Source organism: Prionailurus bengalensis, chromosome C2 (assembly GCF_016509475.1).
Source record: "Prionailurus bengalensis isolate Pbe53 chromosome C2, Fcat_Pben_1.1_paternal_pri, whole genome shotgun sequence".
In the NCBI taxonomy this organism is placed as follows: Eukaryota; Metazoa; Chordata; class Mammalia; order Carnivora; family Felidae; genus Prionailurus; species Prionailurus bengalensis.
In genome coordinates, this window is record NC_057350.1 from 51,409,219 (window position 1) to 51,434,137 (window position 24,919).

Consider the following 24,919-nt stretch of genomic DNA (forward strand, 5'->3'; position numbering starts at 1 on the left):
TGCAGTTACATGTACATGGAAATACTAATTGTTCATCTTTTAAAAAATTTTTTTTTTCAACGTTTATTTATTTTTGGGACAGAGAGAGACAGAGCATGAACGGGGAGGGGCAGAGAGAGAGGGAGACACAGAATCGGAAACAGGCTCCAGGCTCTGAGCCATCAGCCCAGAGCCCGACGCGGGGCTCGAACTCACGGACCGCGAGATCGTGACCTGGCTGAAGTCGGACGCTTAACCGACTGCGCCACCCAGGCGCCCCTAATTGTTCATCTTTAAAAACGTCCATAAACAAATTTCAGTTTCTGTTTTCAAAGCAGTATCTGTGCCCGCCCCTCCCCGCCCCCCCAAAAAAAAAGAAAAGGAAAGGAAAGGAAAGGAAAGGAAAGGAAAGGAAAGGAAAGGAAAGGAAAAGAATACACATATGTCCTGGTTTTCTAAATGTTTGTTTAGTTAAAACAACATTTTAAAAAACAAGATACATATTTTATAAAAGGCAACAAGTTTTTATCAGAAAGCTAATCAAAACACTCTTTATAGGAAACTAAGTGGAAAAGAAAGTAAAAATCTGTAAACTATTTAGACAATTCCCTATGATACATTTCAGAGTTCAGAAAAGGGTAAGCAAAGAAAAAAAAGTAAGTAATGTTTTGATATCACCTGGTATGTTTTGAATACTAGTATAATAATGATGAATTATTTGTTATGAGTAAAAAAAAATACATATTTTTTTAATATGGTACTGCTTTGAAATTAGACTCCATTTGCTTTACTCAGGTGTTTTGTGTCTAGAGTGTGTAGTCTAATTTTGAATAGGTACCCTCAAGAGCAATACTGCACTTCTTTTTTTTAATGTTTTATTTTTTTAAGTAATCTCTCCACCCAACATGGGGATCGAACTCAAGACCCCTAGATCAAGAGTCACATGCTTTATCAACTGAGCCAGCTAGGCATCCCTCCCCATAAGATTACCCTTCCTAAATGTTTGCTATGACATTAAAAAATGGTTTCAATAAATTATAAATACTATTAAGTATAAACTATTGAATAATTTATGAGTGAGAAATCTTTGCTTTTACACCTTATTTTTAACTCATTATATCCATACCAAAAGCTTCAAATGAGTATTTGCTTATTTATAAAGATTTAAACCAAGAGCTCTTGAAGAAAACCATTTGTTTCACACCACAGCCATCTTTCATCTTGAAGTTATTTAGCCGACTTAACGCAAATCATAATAATGATCAGATACTTTAAAAGTCTGAATGCAGCGGGATTAAAAACCATCCTACAAATCTTTTGTAACTGGAAAGAGGAGATCAGTGACCACAATTCAAAGAAAAGTTTAGTGGATTGCAACATTAAAGAAAAACACATTTTCTGCAAGGGATTATGAATAGTTTAATGAGAGTGAAATGCATGATTATGGTGTACAGCATGGTGGAATTCAGTGGAAAATACCAAAAAGGGATCTATAGTAACTTTCTAGTTTAGGGAGAAAATACAATACAGTGAAGGGGTGATGTCAAAGATAAAACATAACCAAAAGTGATTAACTAGGACTTTTTTGCCTTTCCCACATGAGAGCCTTTGGCAAAGAATAAGCTGTGCAGCTGACAGCAGGCTGGATATAAAGAGATTACAGCTCAGACAAGAAAAGAAGCTGAATTCAATGTTCCTTAAATTTAAGACATGTGGATGAGTACACAGTAACGGAAAGAAGTTTAGTACCAAAGAAGACATCCAAACGGCTAATAAATGTACAATGTACTCAACAGCAGTAATCACTGGGATGCAAAATGCAACCACTTCATAACAAACCAGAAAGGGTTAATGGAAAAGAAAATACATAATATTAAAGAAGTTTTAGGTCTCATGGAATGTTTATATATATCTAGAAAAAAATGTTTATTTATACAATAACTTTAGAAAATGTCATTAAAATTGGATATATATATATATATATATATATATATATATATATACACACACACACACACACACACACACACACACATACATACTTGGCTCAGCAAATGCTTTCTGAGGAATATACCTGTACTGTTTGCTAAGTAAAGCTGCCCAAAAAAGTAACACAGACTAGGCTTAAATGACAAAAATATTTTTTCCTCGCAGTTACAGAGGCTAGAAATCCAAGATAGACGTTTTGATAGAGTTGATTTCTACTGAGAGCCATGAAGAAACATCTATTAGGACTCAGCCTGGCATGTAGATGTGATCTTCTCCCTGTGTCTTCACTTTGTCTTCCCTGTGTCTGTCCAGATTTCTTCTTCTTATAAGGACACCATTTATATTGGATTAGGATTTATTCATATGCCCTCATGTTAACCTAACTACCTCTTTAAGACCCTATCTCCAAATAGTCATACTGTAACACACTGCGTTAGGACTTCAACATATATATTTTGAGGGATGAAATATATGTATTTCTCAACAGATATACCTACATATGCTTAAAAACATTCTGCACAATGATATTTATTGTAGTACTATTCATAATATTTCCAAAATATAATCTACCCAAATGAACATATACAAAACGAGTAAGTAAATTTTGAAATTTTTACACTATAAATTAGTATACAGCAATGAGAACATAAAGATGAACCTAACAAAAAGAAAGGCGCACACGGAGTATTTCTTTGTTTATGTAAAGTACAAGAACAGGAAAAATGAACCTAAAATGTTAGAAGTCAAGACAGGAACTATTCTTGGTGGTAGGGGTGTAAAGACTGTGACTGAGGGGGAGCGGAGCATGAGGGCAAATATTTCAATACTTTATTGTGGTATCCAGTTTGTGAAAATATGTTAGGCTTTTCACAGAAGAATCATGCATGTTACTGAGCATATTTCGTAATATAAGATTAAAAAAATAAATGAATCCACTGGCTGACTAAAACCACTGATGTTGGCTTTAAAATTTTTTTTTCAACTTTTTTTTTTTTTTTAATTTTTGGGACAGAGAGAGACAGAGCATGAACGGGGGAGGGGCAGAGAGAGAGGGAGACACAGAATCGGAAACAGGCTCCAGGCTCCGAGCCATCATCCCAGAGCCGGACGCGGGGCCCGAACTCATGGACCGCGAGATCGTGACCTGGCTGAAGTCGGACGCTTAACCGACTGCACCACCCAGGCACCCCTGATGTTGGTTTTAATAACAGGACATATTATTCTGCAATATTCTATTTGGGGACGGTTAGAGTAACGATTCAATAAACATCCCCAAACTGTAAACTTGATGAACTATTTTGTGTTCCAGCTCTGACCCTTAGATTTAAGACTCTGAACAAATCTTTTTCAGTCACTAAATCCTTGATTTCTCCCTTTAAATGAATGATTCTCCCCACCCCCACCCACCCACCCCAGGGGAGAAGGGCAGAGAGAGAGGGAGAGAAAGGATCTTAGGCAGGCTCCATGACCAACATAGAGGCTGACAAGGGACTGGAGCTCAGGATGGTGAGGCCATGACCTGAGCTGAAATCAAGAGTCAGACACTTAACAGACTGAGACACTCAGATGCCCCTTAATGATTTCTATAATAACTTCCTTTGGAGTTCTCTTCTAACTTTAGAATTCTATTTTTATTAATTTTTGGATTGAACTGTTGAATTAGAGTGAAAATTATCTTTAAACATTTGACTAAAAACAAGATAAGTTTTTCTCGAGTGAAAATAACAATTTATTTCCTACTTTACTGTCACTGAAATGTTATGATTAAGTTTAGTTATAGGATTAAAATTAAAGGGTTAACATTTCTGTTATTACATTTTATTTTAAGTTTATTCACTTATTTTTGAGAGAGAGAGAAAATCCCAAGCAAGCTCCACATTGTCAGTGCAAAGCTCAATGTGGATTGATTTCAAAGAACCATGAGCTCATGACCTGAGCCAAAATCAAGAGTTGGACACTTAACTGACTGAGCTACTCAGGCACCCCTCATTGTTAAATTGCTGGGTCATAGGGTAGTTCTATTTTTAATTTTTTGAGGAACCTCCATACTGTTTGCCAGAGTGGCTGCACCAGTTTGCATTCTCACCAGCAGTGCCAAAGAGATCCCCTTTCTCTACATCCTCACCAACATCTGTTGTTGTCTGAGTTAATGTTAGCCATTCTAACAGGTGTGAGGTGATATCTCATTGTGGTTTTGATTTGTATTTCCCTGATGACAAGTAATGTTGAACATTTTTTCATGTGTCAGTTGGCCATCTGGATGTCTTCTTTAGAGAAGTGTCTATTCATGTCTTTTGCCCATTTATTCACTGGATTATTTGTTTTTTGGGTGTTGAGTTTGATAAGTTCTTTATAGATTTTGGATACTGACCCTTTATCTGATATGTCATTTGCAAATATCTCCTCCCATTCCATCGGTTGCCTTTTAGTTTTGCTGATTGTTTCCTTCACTGTGCAGAAGCTTTTTATTTCAATGTGGTCCCAATAGTTCATTTTTGCTTTTGTTTCCCTTGCCTCCAGAGACATGTTGAGTAAGAAGTTGCTGTGGCCAAGGTCAAAGAGGTTTTTGCCTGCTTTCTCCTCAAGGAGTTTGCTGGCTTCCTGTCTTATATTTAGATCTTTCATCCATTTTGAGTTTATTTTTGTGTATGGTGTAAGAAAGTGGTCCAGGTTCATTCTTCTGCATGTTGCTCTCATTTTCCCAGCACCACTTTCTAAAGAGACTGTCTTTATCCCATTGGATATTCTTTCCTGCTTTGTCAAAGATTAGTTGGCCATACTTTTGTGGATCCATTTCTGGGTTCTCTCTTCTGTTCCATTGATCTGAGTGTCTGTTTTGTGCCAGTACCACACTGTCTTGATGATTAGAGCTTTGTAATACAGCTTGAAATCCTGGATTGTGATGCCTCCTACTTTGGTTTCTGTTTCAAGATGTCTTTGGCTACTTGGGGTCTTTGTGGTTCCTAAATACAAATTTTAGGATTGTCTGTTCTAGCTCTGTGAAGAATGCTGGTGTTATTTTTATAGGGATTGCATTGAATACGTAGATTGCTTTGGGTAGTATCGACACTTGAACAATATTTGTTCTTTCTTTCCAGGAGCATGGAATATCTTTCCATTTGTTCTGTGTGTCTTCTTCAATTTCTTTTATAAGCTTTCTGTAGTTTTCAGTGTATAGATTTTTCACCTTTTTGGTTAGATTTATTCCTAGGTATTTTATTGTTTTTGGTGCAACTATAAATGGGATGAATTCCTTGATTTCTCTTTCTGTTGCTTCATTATTAGTGTATACGAATGCAACTGATTTCTGTGCATTGATCTTATATCCTGCAACTTTGCTGACTTCATGGATCAGTTCTAGCAGTTTTTTTGGTGGAATCTTTTGGGTTTTCCATATAGAGTATCATATCATCTGCAAAGAGTGAAAGTTTGACCTCCTTCTGGTTTTGGCCCTTCTTCTAAAACACATTCTATTTTTCTATTTAAAAAAATCTATTAATTTTTATTGGAGTGCAATTAACATACAGTGTTATACTGTTAAGTATACAATATAATGGTTCAGAATTTCTATAATTACTCAGTGCTTATCATGATTAGTATACTCTTAATGTACTTTATCTATGCCATCCATCTATCCCACCTCCTCTCTGGTAACCACCATTCTGTTCTCTACATTTAAAAGTCTACTTTTTTGTCTCTTTTTTTTTATTTGTTCATTTGTTGTTTCTTAAATTCCACATGAATGAAATAATATAGTAATTTTCCTTCTCCACTTGGCTTACTTCACTTAGCATAATACCCCTCTAGATCCATTGATGATGTTGCAAATGGCAAGATCTTATTCTTTTCACTTACTGGTAATACTGAAACTTGGCAAATACTTTCTAATAATGTACATTCTTATGTTATAGGAAACCTTGCAACTATTGGTAAACACACATGAAAGAAAAAGAAATATCAGTTAAATATGGCTGAGAACCATCTCAAAGGCCAGATAAAAAGAAAAGCAGGCAGTGAGTGGGTGAGGATTCTGACACTAAAAGAGAACTAGTGGTGATGTGAAGTCAAAGGCTGACACAGTTAAATCAACCGAATATAATGATAGGTTGCTGTGTAGAGGAGGGGAACACAAATATTTACAATCAATCAAATCCAAAAGAAAATGAAACAGAACAGAAATCATACCAGGGTTGTAGACAAGTATCAGCGTTGTCAGGGGCACATATTGAGTGATTTCTGTAGCTAACAAGAAATACAAAATTATAACTTGTGGGTTGCCTCATGTATTGAGCAGTAAAACTCAATATGAAACAGCTTTATTGAGCTTTTGCTTTGGGTCCCTATGTTTTATACTGAGACTTGCTATAAAATAGTTTCTAAGTCAAAAAACAAGAAAAAGTAATAGGAAGGAAGATAAACTGAAGTCACCCTTAAGCAGTTGCCTGGCATTGCTACACGTGTTTTCCAGAAATATTCATAGAATACAGCTGATGTTGGATCCATTAAGATTACTGTTTGAGGACAAGTGGAGAGGGAGAATATGAAATATAATGAATAGCTTTCTGGTTCTAAATGCAAGCAGAGGTTTAAGTGTTTTACACTTCCTTTGAGTGGTCATGCAGTAACCTTTTCAAACCTGATGACAAACAACTTCACGATAGGGCAATAATGTTTCCATATGAAAAATGCCAGAACACTAAAAAAAAACAACTATTTTTCATATTTCAAATCCTGAATTTTTAATCGCCTTTTAACTAGTTTACCTTTTTACATGTGAAAGCAGTTAAAAAATAGAGAATAGAGGTATAAATACTTATAATGGTTTTAAAAACTACAAATAAGACCAGGAGATTTGACATGAGGCAAATATCACAGATGTAATTTTTTTTTAATTTTTTAGTGTTTATTTATTATTGACAGAGAGAGAGAGAGAGCATGAGTGGGGAAGGGACAGAAAGATAGGGAGACACAGAATCTGAAACAGGCTCCAGGCTCTGAGCTGTCAGCTCAGAGCCCAACGCGGGGCTTGAACTCACAGACAGCAAGATTATGACCTGAGCCGAAGTCAGACCCTCAACTGACTGAGCCACCCAGGTGTCCCACAGATGTAAATACTTTTTAAAAATCTTTTATTTTATTCTTGATCATTTAAACGTTCTTACATGATTTCATAACTAAGCAATTAGTTCAAAGTACTAATAACCAACTTAAAAGTGACATTAAGTGATATTAAGAACAAATATTGAATGGTATAAAATTCAATGGGAAACAATTATTGTTTAAATAACAATAATAATGCTGGGGGATTGTTGTAATGAGTTCAAGTCAGACAAATTCAGATTTTACATTCACTTGTGACACACTAAGACATTAAACCTATTTGATGTTTCTTTTACAGATCAATAAATGAATAAAAAATTCGTGACTGTTATTTTCTCTTACTATCAGTAGACAAGGCTATTAAAAACAGCTTTTAGTACATAATGTGGGAAAAACACTGCTTATATTCTGTTCTTTATTCCCAGTGCTTAGTGTTATTATTCACGTATCAATGGACCATGTGCAGATCCCATTGTCCTGAAAAAGCTGTATGTAATCCAAATGTCCACTGGTCCATGCTCTCAGTATATCATAACGCTGAAGTGAATGGTAGTCTATAGCACTGATTAACTATTAACTGCTGCAGCATATTACGTTACTTTTGGTTCAAAAGTGATGTAAAATCAGGATGTACAAATGCAGAAATGCATAGATACAGTTTCACTGGACAATTGAAAATAAATCTTTTCACCTACATATGCATTCAACCATCTCTTCATTTATTGTCAACAAATATTCACTCAGCACTTACAATGTGCCAGCTCCCTCTTTTTCTGACGCTTAGAATGATCAGTAAACACATTAGTCAAATATCTTTCCTCTTCAACTTTACTCCCACATGAAAGATATGAAATAAATAACAATAGGGAAATTATATATTATCTGTTGATAAATGTTTTGCTAAAAAATAGAGAAAGGAAAGGAAATTGGCAGTGCAAAGTGGTCTGGCAGAAGGGAAAGTTGCAATTTTAACATGGTGGTCAAAGCAGTCTCAGTGGTAATATATCTTTGAGAAGACATGATATAGACAAAAAACTTAGCAATGCAGATAGCTGAGAAAGAAATGTTCTCATAAAAGGAAACAGCCAATACAAAATCTTAAAGTCAGAACATGTCCACTGTGTTCAGGTACAGCAAACAAACAAGTATAGATGGAACTAAGGGAAAGGCAAGAGATGAGATACTCAGGTAATAGGGGTCAATCCACGAAGGACCTGGTAAATACGTGATGGATAATTTTAAGTGTTAATTTGGGTCATGAGGTGCTCAGATATTTGGTTAACACTGTTTATAGATATGTCTGTGAAAGTATTTCCTGATGAGATTAGCATTTGAATGAGTACAGTGAGTAAAGCAGATTGTTCTGTCCAAAGTTGGTGTGTATCATCTAATCCAGTGAGGGTCTGGATGGAAAAACAAGGAGAAGGAAAAGAGGGAGGAGGAGGAGAGGGAGAAGGAGGGGGAGGAGGAGAGGGAGGAGGAGAGGGAGGAGGAGAGGGAGGAGGAGAGGGAGAAGAAAAACAGGGAGAAAAAGAAAGGAAAGGAAAAGAGCAGAAGAAGGGAGATTTCATTCTCTCTGCCTGACTGTTCACACTGGAACTTAAACCATTGGTTCTCATACCTCAAAACATGGACTAGAATATACTGCCAGCTTTCATAGGTCTCTAGTTTGCAGATGGCAGATTACAGTACCTCTCAGTCCCCATAATCACATAGAGCCAATTCCTTATAGCAAGATGTAGATACAGAAATAATTTACACACATAGATAAAATCTCCCATTGGTTCTGTTTCTCTAGAGAAACTAATACAGGCATTTTAAGGATTTTGGCTTTTATTTGCAGAAAAATGGGAAACCACTGCAGATTTATGAGTAGTCATAAATCTTTGACTTTGTTTAAAATACATTATAGAGAGTAAAGTAACAATCAATACTACAGATGATAGTAGCTTGGTACAAGGACAATTTATCAGAAATGGTATGAAGCAGTTCATTTATTGATATTTCAAAGATAGACATATAGATATATATCTAGATCTAGATATATAGATATCTATACATCTGTAGATATCTATATATATCCTCATGCAACGTATATGAGGTGTGAGGGAAAGAGAGTGAACAAGAATTTCACGAAGGTTTTGACCAGAGGAATTAGAAGGATGAAGCTACCATTATGACAGATAGGAAAGACTGTGGCTGCAGCAATACCATATTAAAATTTTGAATCTCTCAAATCCCCATGAGTTTTTCAGAGTACTATGATGTAGATAAAAATAACCACCTTGAAATATCAGACTAATGTTATGTATGGTGCAAAGGTATTTACTTTTAATTTATTTCCAAACAAATGATCTTATTGCAAAGAAAATAAAAGATAAAAAATATTGAAGGAAGATAAAAAGATGAGCAAGATGAAAAGTTTTTAGGAAATTAAAAGCAATGATGCTTTTAGGGAAATTAGAGATAAACCTCCCCTTACCAATTATGACAACACTGTGTATTATTTTTAGCATTTCAGTTTGCAGAATAAGCAGAAAATAATTTAGTTACCAATCTACTAAAACAAGCAAAAAACAAACAAACAAACAAAAACCAAATACTTTTTGGAATAGTGGTTTTCAAATTGCTTTGTAGAATCCCAGCTTTCTCAGAGGGAAGGAGCTCTCATGTGAGCAGGAGGGACCAAGCAGTCAGGGCATAACTTCACTTTTGTTTTTTACATATTAGCATTTAAATTGAATATATATTTGTATATATTTATATAAATATATATATGCATATATATTTTTTTCGCTGAATTGTGAAAAACACTGCTAAAGAGGAAGATCCTTCTTTTTATTCATCCACTGAAAATGTGAACTTCCTTTTATTCTTAAGTACTATCATGAACTTTAAATTTGAAATAAAGTGGAAACCCAGGACTGATAACAAGAAATGCATGCATATATGTGAAATTTTTATGAGATTATTTTTGACTACTTCTATTATGGAGGATGGCCAAAATCCAGCAATAATTATTTTTTGTCCTTATCAAAGAAATAACAACTGAAAACATTACGAAATCTAATTGTCACTGTACCACTTTTAACTTACTCATATAATATTTGAACTTGAAATTTCTCAACTGAGAGCTTCAGGTATTTCTTCTAATTACACATGATATTTGCTTCTTAGGAACTTTGCCTATTATTATAGAAAGTGTAAATGGCATGTATATGGTCAATTGCCTCACATGCATGTATTTACTCATTTCACAATCCATGAGATAACTTTTAATTTTAAAAAGGGGTTTTCAAGGGAAAAAAGCTAATTTTTATTAAGAATGTTTTAAAATAAAATATAAATTTCAAATTACATAAAGCTCATATTATTCATAGGGTTTCTTTTGAAACAGAAAATCAAGGGGCGCCTGGGTGGCTCAGTCGGTTGAGCTCAGGTCATGATCTCACAGTTTGTGAGCTTGAGCCCCGGGTCAGGCTCTGGGCTGATGGCTCAGAGCCTGGAGCCTGCTTCGGATTCTGTGTCTCCCTCTCTCTCTGCCCCTCCCCCATTCATGCTCTGTCTCTCTCTGTCTCAAAAATAAATAAACATTAAAAAAATTTTTTAAATAAGAAAATAAAAAAAAGCATCCTTAATAAAATAGTTCCATAAAATGTTGTCTTTGCATATTCAGAACTAGAAATTTTAGATCATTTCATTCAAATGAAATAGTATGAGATTATAGACCAGTTAATAAAAGTGGCCCATTGACTTGCATCTGAGGCAAGAAAAACGATTTGTTTCAGTCCAACTAAGATTTAATTCAGCTGCAATAGCATTATTCTCCGGAATATATGACTACAGCCTCAATATACTTACATTTATATTAAAAATGTCATCTTGGTTTTTTGTAAAAACAAAAAATAGTTTATCATCTTGGGTCAACAGTTTATACATAGGCTATTTTGAAAGCAACAGCAGTTCTCTGTGTAACTCTTTATGTCTTAATGAAAGTCTGCCTTCTGAAAATCTCATGGCCCTACTATTTAATGACTATAAAAATCTACATTTATCTAAATTTTACATCATAAGTTACAAAGTAACATATTAGTTAAATTTTTATTTTTATTTTTATGTTTTTATTTTGTTCTTGAGAGAGAGAGACAGAGTGCTAGTGGGGGAGGGGCAGAGAGAGAAGGAGACACAGAATCCAAAGCAGACTCCAGACTCCGAGCTATCAGCACAGACCCCAACGCGGGGTCGAACTCAGATAGCCTGCTTAGGATTCTGTGTCTCACTCTCTCTCTGCCCCTCTCCCGCTCGTGCTCTCTCTCTCTCGCTCTCTCAAAAATAAATGAACATTAAAAAAAATAAAAATAAAAAGATGATGTTTTGCAGTAGGGAGTAAGATATTCCTTGGAGGATTTTCACCTCTATAGTTTCATAATATAAATTACGGCCATGCTGTTTATTCGAGGAAATTGTCATGTCACTTGATATATTAAAGTATTATGATTATTTTTTAAATATTTATTTATTTTGAGAAGAGAGAGAGTGAAAGCAGGGAAGGGGCAGAAAGACAGGGAGAAGGAATCCCAAGCAGGCTCCACACTGTCAGTGCTGAGCCCAACAACAGGCTGGATCTCACCAACCTTGAGATCATGACCTGAGAGGAAATCAAGAGTCAGACCCTAACCAACTGAGCCATCCAGGCACCCCATGATATTATGACTATTTATATATTGTTTGGTATTGTTGTTATTTTGATATTTTTTATTTGACACAATGTAGCACTTATAAAATTTATTTCAGCAGTATAATTATATATAAAATATTTAAAGTAAAAAAACACATCAAATATTAGAACCCACTGGTGCTCAATAATCTTTTCACAAGCACTGAAATAACAAGAATAATTAAGGGTTTGAGATGAAACAGTGAAATTCACCATTAAATATTATAAGCTACTATTGACTAAAGAGCAGTAAGAAATTAAGGAACCTCTCACTGGAGGTGGTATTGAGCAGAGAACCAAATTAAAGCAAGAAATGAGATGGATTAAAGTATGACTATTAGCGTAGGGACAAGTATAGTCAGGCATATTTTCTGAGTCTACATATCTAAGTGTGAACACGTATAAGGCCAGAGAAGCCTGTTTCATAGTTATATTAAGAGTTTGGGCTTTATTTTCATATGTGGCAAGGGTCTATGAAATCATTTTAAGAAAGGTCATACATGATTAGATATGGTCATGTAATATTCAGCATGGTCTTAGTTAACAATACTTTATTGTATACTTAAAAATTCCTGAGTATAGATCATAAAAGTGCACATCATCAGAAAAAATAACTGTAACTATGTGAGGTGATAGATGTTAATTAAACTTATTGTAGTAATCATTTTGCAATATATACAAATATCAAATCATTATGCTATATACCTTAAAGTAATATTGTTATATGTCAATTATATCTCAATACAACTGGGAAAATATGATCATTCTGGGTTTGTAAAGATGATAAGAGAATTTAGTAAAAACTGAAGTTGGCAGGAAAGTTGGATACTGCTACATTTGGTCAAAATGAGATGCAGCTATAAATGAGAAATAACTATACATATATATATATATATATACTTATATACATATGTTATATGTTACATACAATTTATATGTAATTATATATACATATAAACACACATAAATGTGTGTAGATATGTGTGTATGCACATATCTTAATGATTGCTGATGTACAGATATTATGGAAAACATATAAAGGTATACGATTTAAAATACAAATATGTTAACAAACCACACATTTCTTAATATTGTAATATATTCCTTTCCTTTTTATGCATAATCATGTATGCACTTAAACATTAAAAAATAATCTCTCCATTGCATAACATAAAACAATAATTTATTTCATATGTGCATGTGAAGAGTGAATAGAGAAGAAAAAAAAGTAAATTTTAGTTTCTTGGTGTCTTTTGATGCTTTCTTCCTAGTGTCCTACATTATTCAAATTTGAGCTTATAGCCTATAAATTATGCCCATATATTTTATTCATTTTTTTCCTCATAAATTCCAGTAGAGTCACCAAGTTACAGAAAGTGAAAGTTTTGGTTGTAATTAGTAATAGATGTAATTGGCCATTGGATTGGGGGTAAAGAAGAGAACTAAAGACAGGACTTAAAAGCTGATTTCGCAATTCACTGTTAGCACACATGAAGAAAGCTGAATCAAACATTTTCTTGGTGAGCCTCAGAAACTTTTTCCATTTGCTACTAAAGTGTGGATAGTGCTAACACATGTGTCTGCATGTAATGCCTTTATTTCTAATGGGAATTTTCTTCATGGAATTAAAACTACAGCTCTGGGTAACTGGAAAGGGGGTGAATACATAATATGTCACAGTGATATTGCCTTCTTAGTATAGTTGGGCTACAGAAGTTAATCAGGTGATCCAATTTTTACCTACAAAAATGTGCAAGTCCCTATATGTTTGTAATGAGTAGAAGACAAAAGAAAGCATGCATTCTTTAGAGGTAGACAAAATGATTTGTGCTCCCATTTGGGTACAGTTAAGAATGAGTATGTTATTCAGTTTTCTAGGTCTCATCTTGTAAACTGATATGCCAATACCTTTCCTCCAGGATTACCGTGGGAATGAAATGACATAAATATATATAAAGTACCTGACGAACAATGAGCACTTAACAATAAGCACACAGTGCTTAAATACTAAGTACTCAATACATACTAATTTCCTTCTTCTTCCACTTGATTTACAATAGAACACTCTGGTCTCCTAGGAAGAATGAGAAATAAAGTCTGTGATACTAAGAATATCCAAGAGTTTAAACTCCAAAACACGAAAGGACAGAAGCAGGCCCAGATCTTCGGAGGGCCAGTGAAAGATTGAGGTAGTTGAGTAACCTGGTAAATTAGTGAATTCTAACATGGAGAAATACTTTTCCATCTAGCACTGGTGGTGCCAAGCAAATACTGCCAGAATGAGTATGAAGGGAATTTTTACAATTTTGTTAAAAGTTATAGTAGAAAGAACAAAAAGATTTACAAGATTGGCAGAAAGCTAATGAGGTGATATTGCTTGGGGGAGAGACACAAAAATTGAATATTACATTCCTGGACAGAGACCCCCCTCTCATCGGCACAGAACTGACAACTCTAGAACTGGGTATGAGAAGTATAAGAAGGGGACACTGGGAACTTCTACAATAGTATCAGCAGTTATGGGGACAGGTATAGATGAGGTAAAGGAACAAAGCAGCAGCAGCAGCTTTGATCCTGGGTGTGAGAGAAAAACAATAGCAGGAGAGCAGTAATGGTACTCAAGGAGAGTGACATGAAAGCATGGACGTTGTAAGATTTGAAAATTCAGGGTTTTCCGTGGAATGGGGCTTCAGAACCATGGCGGGTGTTCACTGACATTTCTGTGATAGACTTGCTGTTTCAAAGATAATTAATTCCTAGTGATGCTGAGATGCACTGGTAAATCAAAGAGCTAACACTCTCCAGCCTAAACATGCAAAGGAGCCCTTCCTGTTTTTATAAAAGTAATGAAACCTTAGGGACAAATCAGTGGGGCTACAATCTTGGCCTTATCAATGATTTTCGTCGACACCTTACCTAACAGTTTGGTGTTTTCAGCTATTATATCTATGGAATGGAAGTAATAAAATATTACAGAGGTTAAAAGCATTAAGATATGTAAGGTACATATTCATGTTCTATAAACTTAGTTATCATTATTTTCATTATGATTGTAGTTATTATTTATTATAATTATTACTCAAGTAAGAAGAGCTTCTTATTTCAAATATAAGTGTGATCTTAGTTGCTGTATACTTTATGATCAGTAACTTCTAGTTGGTCATTTCATAGATTTTCTTTTCACGTATAGAAGTAAAATATACATTCAAGCGCCATCCAGTTTAAATGTAGGTTTTAATCCTTGAAATTCATACATTACAATATTTAAAGTACCTGGGATAGTGATACAAAATTAATATGATTAAGGGCAAAGAACTACCAATTATTTATAATAAACACAACTAAATATGTATTTATACTGATTATTTTTCTGAACTGTAAGTCATTCTGCCCTTATTAATAAGAATCATTTGGGTCATTTATGTGTAAATGATGCACTACTTATGTATAAAAGACAGAACACCATGGCTATTTAACTCTCTAGACGTTAAGTCTTTGTCCAAGATGAACACACACACACACACACATGTGCACACACACAGAGGCACACATGCAATTTATATAGATAAAATGCATACATATAAATTTACCTGGATAGTATTTTATTAACAAACTTTGTGCTATGCAGTGCTCTAAGGGGGAAAATACAGTATTTCACATGCAATGATTGTTTTTTTCCTGAATAACATACTGAAAGATCACAGGAAACTTAAGACCAAGATCCAGATAATGGTATTATAATGGCCTTTTTGATTATGGGGCAAACTACTGGAGTATTCTTTAGGAAAAAATATTAATGTTCATGTGTTTCAAATTTATAATTATCTATTTTAAATTTGGAACAATTATAGGCTCTCCCTGCCCCTAAGCTGGGCATTTACATTGATTTCTAAAGTCAGTTAAAGTATAAGTGAAAATTCAAAAATTGAATTATTGGGGCACCTGGGTGACTCAGTTCGTTAAGTACCCGAATCTTGATTTCAGCTCAGGTCATGATCTCACGGTTTGTGAGATCAAGCCCCACATGGGGCTCTGTGCTGACAGCACAGATGCAGATTCATTCAGCACAGAGATTGCATAAGGACATTGCCTCTCTCTCTCTCTCTCTCTCTCTCTTTCTCTCTCTCTCAAAATAAATAAATATTTTTTTAAAAAACTGAGTTACTCAGACTTTGTTTTGAATTAACATTCTATAGCAATATATGCCACAATTTGGCCATTTTCAAATATTATGTGGCTTATACTGTATCAGGTGCTTATTATGTTTACTAATCACTCCCCATGAAAGTTCATTAGTAGGTAGTAGAATTCCTACAGATTGAAAATAAAAAGTAGACTGAATAACACCATCTTTAGTCTGTATACAAATACTCTGTATTTTCTATAAACAGGATCATTATAGGTTACACAAGATAGGAATTATCTAAAATAAATTCAATGATGAATAATGTCAGTGGCTGTTTTTCTGATGTGCCTTTAGGCTCTGATAAGGAATCCAAATGACAAAACTTGAAATATGTTTCCACCTATTCTGTAAAAGATGGTAATCATTTCATTTGCTTATCATTTCCTTCCCACTCCTGCATCTCCTTCTTCAAGAACATGGGTTATGCCCTTTTAAATCTGCTCTGAAAACTCTTCCCAAGGAAGCCCTTGATACCACCTTCTGGTAATCACTGATAGAACTACAGGTGTTCAGTTGTCCCAAGTCGAGACAGTTGAGATTCTCTTTGAAGAGAGAGGACTCTGTTCTATGAAAAGACCACACACAGTAACTGCATTCAGGCCCTGTTGAGCCTAGGAACATAAAGTCAATATAATGCCAAGCAGCCATTTTTTACCATGTACACTCCCCGACAAATTAAAAAAGAGACCATGTGGAGTGACAAATACCAAACAAACAAACAAACAAACAAACAAGAGCATTGACTCCTGGTAGCTTTAATATTCCTGATTGTAGTCTTCTGGGTAATATTTTAGAATCATATTAAGACTTAGGATCTCAGTAATCCTCTCAAATTCTTTTTAATAATTATATTAGTTCCATTTGTTACTTATAATCAAACCAGTATTTATAAGTAACCAATAAAAGATTCTGAAAATCAAATTATCCTAGATTAAGACACTATGCATTAGAAATTGGATATATATTGAATAATTTTAGGGTTGGAGACAGAGTGAGAAGGGAATAGAATTAGTTACCACACAGAAAAGTAAAAGTACAGAAACTAGAATTCATAATGGCTAACATCGTCAGGAAAACTAGGTGAAAATGCATGCTTTCAAAAATTTGCTTTTTCAAATCCTCACTCTATTCTGAACCCATTAACAAACTCTCTACTAGGCATCAATGATTGCTGCTTTCATCATGAATATTTGGTGAGATTGTTCGTCCAATTTTCTGAAAGCTCAAACAATGAATAAAGGATCGGGAGTAGGAAACTGGAGTTCAAATGTTTTCCAACAGATGTCAAGGAGCCAATAAACATATATCAAGTTTAAAAGACAACTTAGATTGGATATATTCTTTCTGGAAATCATTATATGTACATATATTTTTCTAGGGAAATTGTGAAAAAAGGTAAAAGAAAATTAAGACAACATCTTCAAGAACTCAAATATTTAAACATGAGGTTAAGATGAGCTGATAAACACTGACCAGAGGCTAAAAAAGAATAATACCTGATGTGTGTAGCATCATGGAAACAAAAAATATAATTAAAGAAGGAAGACATGGTACACTGAAAAGTCAGGAGGCTAAAACACATGCATTGGATTTAATGTCATTGACAGAACATGGAAAATTCTGTGGAGTGAAAAAAGATGGTAACAAAATGGAATGAGTTGGCAGGAGGAATACAAGGGACATAAATACCTCTTTTGAAAAGTGATGGAGAGAATGAGTTGATAGTGTAATATTAAAAAGACAGAATTAGGAACATTTACATTATGTTTTTAAAAATATTTTACATAAATGGAAGCGAATTTGACAATAAATTATATTAAACAAAAATTTTAAAAAATAAAAATATTTTAAATAATAGAAGTTGTTAGTGTTTAGGGGAATTTTTAAATGATAGGAATGTTTTTACAGAGTAAGAAGGGTGAAAATAAAAAAGAGACAGCAATAATCAATAAATTCAGGTTCCCTAGAAGATAATATATGATGTTATATAGGACCTAAGAGGAAAGATGGACATTAAATTGATGGAGACATTTTGGCTCTTAGATTAGGGTTTACAAATTTACCAAATAAAGATATATAATTTCTAATTAAATTTGAATTTCAGACAACCAATGAATATTCTTGGTATTTTAGGGCCATAAATTCTAGTCCTAAATGGTACTCAATAGTATAAATTCTATTACTAAATAGTACCAAAATTCTATTTATCATTTATCTGAAATTCAAATTTTAGTTAGACATCCTACATTTTTCTGGTAACCTGAAACCCAAATGAAAGAGTCCCCACCCATTTTTCTGCACATGGTGTTTGCAAAGCCTCTCTTTGGCCCTTCTTTGACCAAAACTGACAGCACAAAGTGAGGAGTCCTTCCCAAGAGGACATGGCCATTTGGAACCCATGCTTAGCCATTCTAAAACCAGAGATACTGCAAATCCCTGCCAGTAGGGGTGAAAACCCACTTTCAAGGCTGCTTGTGTCTCTTCCTCATATCCCTTCTCCCTGTAAAAGACTGCACTATCAGTGTGCTCCTGCATAAGCCGCCCAAAACATAAGGTACAGCCAAGGGATGGGTCCTTGTGGGGCTGTAGAAACATCTTGGATGTGCAGATGTCTTTCCACATACATGATCTTCAGGTGAAAAATGGATGAAAGTTGGTAAGGAAAAGGGAGTAAGAAGACAAAGTGGGTAGGGCAGCTTTAAGAACATCCAAGGGCTTTAGTATTGCCAGGTTCCTCTAAGGGATTCTGTGGAGTGTGAAAAATCTTAATTCAAGTCTGATTTCCAGGTTACACTAAAGTTTCACTTTTCAAGGAAAAAGGAGAGGACACATTTTACTTAACAGCTTTCTAGTTTGATTTTGACTTTTCTTTTCCTCAGTTCTGGAAATGTAAGGAGTGGGCCTGGAGAAAAGTACGATTTGCATTGGAACTATGTAAAGGAGAACATGGTCATGTGTCCTTATAAGTTTATAGACATGGTGATAGTATATTGAGGAAGACACTCTCTGATGGCTTCTGATTTCTCTGAGGCAGTAATCAGGGTTATTTTCTAAAAAGTAGGAATGTGTGTGCGTGTGTGTGTGTGTTTCTGTGCGTATGTGTGTCTCCAAATGGCAATTCTAAGTTTTGACAAGATTTTATATAATGATCAAGAAAAAATGTGGAAAATATGACTGAATAAAACTGGTAGCATTTTTCAGCAATTAGTATTGAGAGGATCCAGGTTATGATGCTGGATCTTACTTTATAGTGATAATTCAAAATTTCAAATTAGGTTCAGTTATGTTGAAGGATGATAGATAGATACCTTCATGAAAGATCAAAATTTTACCAGGTGGTTGCAGTAAAATGGAGAAAAGCAAGGAGGTCCAGGGTATTTGGAAGAGGGCAATTAAAATGGTGTGTGATGATATCTAGCTACTTTTGGTGGGATGAGGAAAACAAATTAGGAAAAGGGGGAGTTGGAGTGTTAATGTGCCAAGGTGCTGCAGAGAAACATCTCTAATCATTGTTTCTTAAATTTACTTTATTCCCTTTACTTTCACATTGTCCTTTACAAAAGTCTTATAATTAGTATTGTGGAGTTGGGAGATGGACAATAGCTTTCAAGTCACAAACTGTTGATTTTAATTTCATGTTTCAAACATTATATGTGATCTTAGGAAAAACATAACTTACTTGATCCTCAGTTTCATCGTGTATTAAAATATCATATGAATACTTGCATCATAGTATTGTTACAAAATATTACTAACAAACATAGCTAGTGCTCAGATAGTATCAAAATTCTGTTTCTTTTTTTTCTCTCTCTGCATATGTATGTCATGTATGTGTATACACATATATCTCTCCAAGTGAATTCATTCATTTCACTTATAAGCTGCCTTCCAAATAGCCAAAGTCTCCTTCTTGAGTATCAGACTTGCATTTCAACCACCTATGAGTTATATACCTTCCTGATGTTTCATGGTTATTTCACATTGAAAACTGACTCGTTATTTATTTCTCCCAAATCACTTATATTCCAACAAGTTAAGCTTCAGCTTTATCAAAATTTTGCACTGCCACAAACATGCTGTAACATCGTCCCTCCAAGTCTTAGCATGTTCTTTCTTCTCTCTTTTATTTACTAGTAAACTCCAAACAGTTTAAATGCTAGTTCCTCTTTGATGCCCGCCATGAACATCACTGTAGACATCCTATGCAGACTGGGTTTTTATATTTTCAGTGAATCTTTAAGTCATGTTTTAATCCCTTCAGAGTTACACATGAAGACCCTCTATTAAGCCAAACCAAAAGAAAAAAACATAATTTTATTTTTAGACTCAAGAGACCTATTCAGGCAATTCTTTCTAGGCTATGCTTTAAATCTTATCTCCAAATATCCCATTATGCTATTTTTAAAAATTTTTTTAACGTTTATTCATTTTTGAGACAGAGAGAGACAGAGCATGAATGGGGGAAGGTCAGAGAGAGAGGGAGACACAGAATCTGAAACAGGCTCCAGGCTCTGAGCTGTCAGCACAGAGCCCGACGCGGGGCTCAAACTCATGGACCGCGAGATCATGACCTGAGCTGAAGTCAGACACCCAACCAACTGAGGCACCCAGGCGCCCCTGCCATTTTTTATAGTACTTGTATTCTACCTTTCTCTAAAGTCTCACAGAAAGTTTTACTTAATCAAGCTTCACTACTTTTTTAATGTTTATTTATTTTTGAGAGGGAGGGAGGAGTGCAAGGCAGGGAGAGAGGGAGACAGAGAATCGAAAGCAGGCTCTGTGCTTTCAGAGCAGATCCTGACACAGGGCTCAAACTTATGACCTGAGCCGAAGTCAATAGTTGGTCGCTAAAGAGACTGGGCCACACAAGCCCCCAATCCATTTTCACTCTTGAACAGAATTTAGAGTTGGCCAACTCTGCACTGTGCAACCTGATACCTAACTTCAGATATGCACTCCTCGCTGAGGTTCCTAGGACTCTAAGATGGGGTTCCATGTTGCACTTCACTAATAGACAGGGATAAATATTTATCAGACGATGCATTAAAAATCATTTTCTACATGTCCATCTTCCTCCTAAACCTAACTTCTTTTAGTGACACAGTGGATATGTCTAATGCATTTACTTTCTGGTAATTATCTAGTGATAATGCCAATCATGCTATGATGCTTCAGTAGTAACTTTTTAAACAAATGGGTGAAAAAAGAAAGGAGTAAAACTCATGTGCTAACTTCCACTATAGCTGTTCTGGCAACAGTTGTTCTGTTTTTGGCTTTATGTAATAGTTACACACCTACCTGCCTTGCCCTTACCAGCAGGTTCAATTCCTCCCAAGGTAGAAGTGCCACTGTTGGAACTAAGACATGTATTCATTACTGGCTGCTCTGCATGCCGCATATCTTCAACTTCTCCTCACTGTTGAGTTTCCTTTTATACTTCAAATTGGTATTTTTTTTTTAAATAGCATTGACTGTATGGGGTGGCAAGGGAGATTCTACATCTTTTCTGTGCACCTTCATGAAGGATATTTCCTACTTACTCCCTTCAATCGTAGTTGGGCTAAGGGGAAAATTATAAACTCAGAGCTATTTTTTCACATCATAGTTAAGATATCCCTTTTCCTCCTCTGACATTTGGTGCTATTGATGATAAATCCATGGTCAATTGTAACATTTTTTTCCAATGAATCTGATGAAATGAAAACCAAGAATCTGATTTTCTCCTGGTCTAGCTTTTTTTTGGTCTTTCTTTTACATATTGTTTTCTAAAACATGATGATGTATCTAGGGGTAGAGACTTTTTTTTAAACTTTATTTCAATCCCATGTGGCATTTATTGAGATTTAACCTGATTACTCACACCTTTCTCTAGTTCTGGGAAATTCTCAACCATTATCTCTTCCAACAGCATCCTTCTATCACTTAATTTCTTTACTAATTTTTGACCTCCCTTATCACATGTTAAACTTATGGGTCTACCTTCCATTCTTTAAATTTGATTTAATATTTTCCAACCCATCGGGTAATTTTCAATAATGTGATCTTTTACTTTACCAATTTGCTCTTCAACTGAGTATAATATGCTATTTAACCACTGATGAAAAACAGACTCCAGAGCTACAAGTCCTGGCTACAAAACTATCAGAAATTACTTAAATTCTCTGTACTTCAGCTTCTTCCTTTTAAAATGAAAGCAATTATGGTACCCACTTTATGGAATTATTCTGAATTAATATTTGTGAACTATTTACACATATTTCTTTCTTCTAGTATATAGCTAGTCTAGACTTTCAACTCCTCATAACTGGATTATTCCAATTGTTTTCCATTACATCCCTTGGGGTGGGGGGAAAGGAGTTTCCTCTAAAATTTACTTTCATCTTATAAAGCACAGCCACATACATGCTATTATTTTACACATAAACCATCCATGTGGCAGATTAAAAAAAAATCCAGGAGTAACAGCTATTTTCTCATGATGAAGTCCACATGTCTAAAGTAGGATTTTCATCAGGTAGACTTAGTTCTACCAATTTATATTTTCTTTACACCTCTACCTGACACTTCACTTAGATGAGGGTTTCTACTCAAGGCTAACAAATATGTCATACACATTCTGCTTTGGATCTGTATTATGCATTAATTCAATCATTTACTTATGTATGCAATAACTATTTATTATTTCATATTTTATTGCAGCTATTGTGCATACAAAAATGAATAAGTCATGATTTATGTTGTATTCTGAAGTCATGGACATGAAACCATGTAAATATTTTTACTATAAAGTGATATGTACTATAACGAAGGTTTTATAACTCTACCTATATGCTAAAAGAAGCTTACATTTCTTTTTAATAATGAATTTTTTCACACATAAAAAAGTTCAGATAGTAATATAACAAATGCCCTTTTAACTACCACTTTGAATTAGCAAATGTTAATATTACATCACTTATGTTTCAGATCTTATCATTCTATGATCAAATTAGTTTGGCCCATTCTTCTACTCACTAGAAATAGTCACCAGTATAATTCCCAAAGACTTTTAAATTTTTTTCTTTTCCATGTGCTACTGTAAGATATGGAAGACCATTTTCCTAATTTAGCTAATTCTCTGCATTGCAGCTGAGTCCAAGTGTAAGTATTAATGACACTTTTGTAAAAGCTTGGTAATAGCTAAGACTGTATGAATGATCTCCTTTAGATTTGTTCTGACTCTTCTATACCATAAGAAATTTCCAAGATTAAATGGCTCCTTATATAAACTTCATCTTTTAAGACCTGGTACACATGTTGTGCTTAATAATTAAACCCTATCAGAATGACATATAATGAATTTACTTCCTTCAGAAGAGAAATCTTTTTCTCTCCCAATAATGCATTCTGCCTCTAATGAGCCTGACATATAGCTTAATTATTAAATAATAAAATAATATTTTTATTGGAAATTATTTTATGGAATGGTTGAATTTCAAATAATATCATTGGTTGGGGCGCCTGGGTGGCTCAGTCGGTTAAGCAACCGACTTCAGCTCAGGTCATGATCTCGCGTTCCATGAGTTCGAGCCCCGCGTCGGGCTCTGTGCTGACAGCTCAGAGCCTGAAGCCTGTTTCAGATTCTGCGTCTCCCTCTCTCTGACCCTCCCCTGTTCATGCTCTGTCTCTCCCTGTCTCAAAAATGAATTAAAAAAAGTTTAAAAAATTAAAAAAAAACAAATAATATCATTGGTTTACCACCATCTTTCCTTTATTAAAAATATGAAATGAAGATGAAATCTTAATATCCTGTTTTTAGTTCAGTTTTCTTTACAAGTATTCTCTTAGCAATTTTCTGATCCAAACACACAAACTCCAGATACATTCATGCATTCACATATACTAAGATGGGTGGAAAACATAAAGATAAAACAAATACATTTTAGGCAGTTTCAAAATCAAAATATTAGTATAGTTTGTTTCCCAAACAGAATGTTAAACTACTCAATCTAAAGCATTAACATTTCCTAGGTTGAACCATATGAAAATTTTTAAGGTATTTGTTTTTAATTCATTTTTCTCTTAATGTTAAGTGTGATGGTTATTTAACTCTATGTGTCAGTTTGACTGGACTAAGGGATGCCCAGATTAAACATTATCTCTGGGTATGTGGGTAAGTGTTTTCCAGATGAGGTTAGTATGTGAATCAGTGGACTCCATAAGTAGATTCCCATTCCTCATATGGTAAGCATCATCCAATCTATTGAGAACCAGAATAGAACAAAAAAGTGGAGGAAGAAGAAATTCACCCCTTTTGCTTCTTGCTTTAATGCTGAGCTGGAACATTGGTCTCCTCCTGCCCTTAAACTGAGATTTAGATGATCACCAATCTTGGTTTTTGGGCCTTTGGACTTAGATTGAAATTATACCATTGGCTTTCCTGGGTCTCCAGCTTGCAGAATATATTGTATATTTATTATAATATATAATATTACATGTCTCTCTCCCTCCACATACTGGTTCTGTTTTTCTGGAGAACCTTGACTAATATAATGGCCAAATAAGACCATTTTCATATGGTGTAATCTAAGAAATGGATTGCTTCACTGTATTCAAGGTTTTCTTGAGAACAAAGGTTTGGAACATGCTTCTCTTTCCGAAAAAAAAAAAAATACTGGGGAACAAATCTACCTAGAAAAAAATTAATATACATCTTCTATCTTAGAAGACAGAGCATATGTTTGATACTTTGAATGAATGATTCTATAGCTTTAAAACCTAAATTATGTCTTTGAAATTATGTCTTCGGAAGCATTCTGTTATAGACAAATATACAAGACACTAAAGGAAAAGTTCACCCCAAAATATAACAATCATGGAGCAAATTCAAAATATCTAAAAATATATACATAGTAACACTTAAAAGCACCTACGCATATTAAAAATTGAAATCCAATATAGTAAACAGA

General features: G+C 34.6%; 1 pseudogene; it reads right to left on the reverse strand.

Moving 5' to 3' along the window:
• The window catches only part of LOC122490966, a 36,519-nt pseudogene extending 15,150 nt beyond the window's left edge, over nt 1-21,369 (reverse strand).
• Between the last annotated feature and the right edge of the window lie 3,550 nt (nt 21,370-24,919).